The sequence below is a fragment of the Phallusia mammillata genome, chromosome 4, assembly GCF_965637545.1.
Source record: "Phallusia mammillata chromosome 4, kaPhaMamm4.hap1.1, whole genome shotgun sequence".
NCBI lineage: Eukaryota > Metazoa > Chordata > Ascidiacea > Phlebobranchia > Ascidiidae > Phallusia > Phallusia mammillata.
The window spans coordinates 4,205,596-4,208,568 of NC_137255.1; the positions used below are offsets into that span (position 1 = coordinate 4,205,596).

General features: G+C 41.3%; 1 long non-coding RNA gene across 1 annotated transcript; it reads right to left on the reverse strand.

The window, feature by feature from the left end:
* Window positions 1-545: 545 nt before the first annotated feature.
* On the reverse strand, window positions 546-2,325 carry LOC145223347 (uncharacterized). The gene is made up of 2 exons (XR_013859463.1): window positions 1,950-2,325; window positions 546-1,790 (listed from the first exon to the last, which is right to left on the reverse strand). It is a non-coding gene; the product is annotated as an uncharacterized LOC145223347 (long non-coding RNA).
* Between the last annotated feature and the right edge of the window lie 648 nt (window positions 2,326-2,973).

Below are 2,973 nucleotides of genomic sequence, written 5' to 3' on the forward strand. Positions count from 1 at the left end.
CTAATCATACTGACTGTCTGTTTGTTGTGATGATGCTAAGTAATTATTACCTTTGGCGCTACCTCACTTCCGCTTTACGAATGGCTCCTGCGTCACAGGCTGTTGCGCAATATTACTGCTTAATAACCAATCACCAGAGCAAAAATCGCAAGCAAGGCTAAAACGGTCCGTCAACCCAAAAGAACAGGCCTGAAACCCGGTCCGAATTCACAAATTTTTAGATTTGAAATTGTAGTCTTACCCAAGGGAAATCTTACGACACAAATGCATGAGGGCTGAGTGTTATGCCAGGACTCAAAATCATGATCTTTTGATCAAACTTAACCCAAACCCGACCCTAAACAAAGGATACGGCCTTTACAGGTTGTCGGTAGGTTTTTTGGAGGTTGGTGGTTACTTTTTCCACGTATATGTTGCAACATTATATTGTTTCCGATTTGTTTAGACATTTTACATGATTGTGTCATAATTTGTTCCTAATCAAGGATTTTTAATTTAATGCGCGGCGCATGTAAATCTCACAAAACTTGTACTGAACGAACTAGTCACGTACCATGGTTTATTTCTTACATACTTTTCAGTTTCATAACTGATCATGGCAATACGAAAAACAACAATCACAAAAAATGAGGAAGGTCGTACGAAACTAATATTGTGTGTTTGTCAATGACAATACAGTTCTCCATGTTTTTACTGTGCGTCAAACACAGCTTAAACAGGACAATGCAGATAAATGAAAACCGAAACGATGATTACGACGAAGACGTACCGCTGATCGGATTTCGCTTATAGTTGAGTCCTTGGCCGGGATTCGTCCGGTTACGTCACACAACCACCAAATTCAGAGAACAAGTCTAAAAAATAAAGTTAACATGGCTTTTGACCCCGCGTAAACGACAGGCGTCGCTACGGAAAGCATTATACAACACTTAAAACAGTTGGCAGATAAACAACGTCCGTGTGTTTACGCTTTTTACAGGCAAAGATGTACAACCTAGAAAAACATTATATACGAATTTGAAACCCGTTTTTATTCAAACGTAAGCCCAAACCCGTCCCAAAAAGCCCGGCCCAACCATATTAAAACTGTTTTGAGAGAATATAGTCATTTTTTTACATATTTACGTTTGGCCTGTGTGCGTTAATGATTTTGGTAGGGTGTATTTAAAGATGTAGATGCAACGTTGCTGCGTACCTTTTTTTCAATTTTTTTATGTGACTCAAGTGGTTATGAACGGGTGTAACTGATGTGGCCACTTATATCACTGATGATGGCATGAGCATTTGCCGAAACGTTTGGATAATAAAGTATGTCGCTTTTTACGTCTATTTGGACCGTTATATTCGTCGTTAAACAAATGGAACTTTTATTATTATTTATAAACTAAAAAATGTACGTTTTACCACAAGAGGTGACGTTTAAACAGTGATTTCAAATGACACATCATACATATGACCATGAATGTTATAACTTGCATTGCCAGCAGTTACCTGACTGTTTCAAAGTGACAGGCCTCTCTCATTTTCACTTATCAATCACAGTCAAGTGATGCAAGATTCACAGGGGTCACAAGCATGCCGAATCCCGTATGGTTGTGCGTACGACTTGCCGGCGCAGCTGTTCCAAGTCAGAACGGTTGCCGGCATCTCCAGTCATCAATATTTCATTGCGACTTGCCCGATGTCGCTCGTGCTTTGGGCGACGCACTTCGGTAATAATCGATGCGCGTATTCTCCACAGTCTGCTTCGAGCCCAACCGGTCCCGCGCTACTTCGATTCCACTTGGGCCCTGGCGATTTGGATTTACCTCATCAATACATTGGTTTGTTTGTTTATTCAGTTTAGTCTAGCTTCTAAATCACACCAAACGCCAGTTAACTAAGACACCATTAAAATTAAAAATACACATTCAATATCTAGACCCAAAATGTCAGAATTAACGTTTTACCGTTTTATTATGACTTCGCTTTAATTTTAGGCGATTTACAGGTCAATATAGGCTCAGAAACAATTCAAAACGTACTTGCATTACCAGCAAACTTCGTTTCATTGCTCATCATGGTCATTTATTAAAACCCGAATGCGTAACCTTTCACCTATATACATATCAGCATGCTGTCTCTAAGTTTAGATCTGGTTTGGCAAAGCCGCCAAAGGCTCGTTAGTTTATTTGAAGTGTTGAAAGGGCGCAACAGCCGTGGTTGGCAAAGGTAGAGCCACTGGATCTTTTCAATTTCAATCCAACGTGAGTTCTATTATTTGCCAAGAACCGCGTCGCACTGTGTCCAAACCTCTAAGATACGAACTGTTTTGTCCCTTAGTTGATCGCTTGCTACGTTTTGCTTGGCACCTGTCAGAAATTGATGTCCTTTTTCAAGTCAATTTTTGTACCAGTGCCAAACAACACGCAACAAAAATATAGGAAGCAGTCTCCTACAAAGTCTAACTTACATTTTCTACCACCATTCCACTATGCACTGAACTAAAGCAAGAATGAACCTCTCTTGGTTCTTGCTTTATACATTGCTCCGTTGTATAGTAACTATAGTTACTGCAAGCATATGACTTCGATGCCATCCAATATGCTTTGTGACAATTCCACTGCCCAGGGAGCCATTTAAAGGCCTGTCGCGGCCCCTTTTTTACAACTCGCGCGGCCTTGCATAATGCATGTTGATCGGGGACACGGTACCTAAGGGCCCCGCGGAGCATTAGAGGCCGCCGACTGTCCGACAGGACCTTATTATCTCAATACTTGCCATCTTGTTACAAGGAATCATCGAAAGCCGATAATCTCTTTTCGAGCGGGGGCGCGTGATTGTAAAGTATGCGTCGTGTGACACTAGCGAAGCCACTGTACAATACACAAGTTGCATTTGAACTGCAGTGAATTCAACTAAGTGCCATAAGACGCGGTTACTTCATATACGCCCGGCTCATCAAACAGACTGACGGCTCAGCAAATGTGTCCA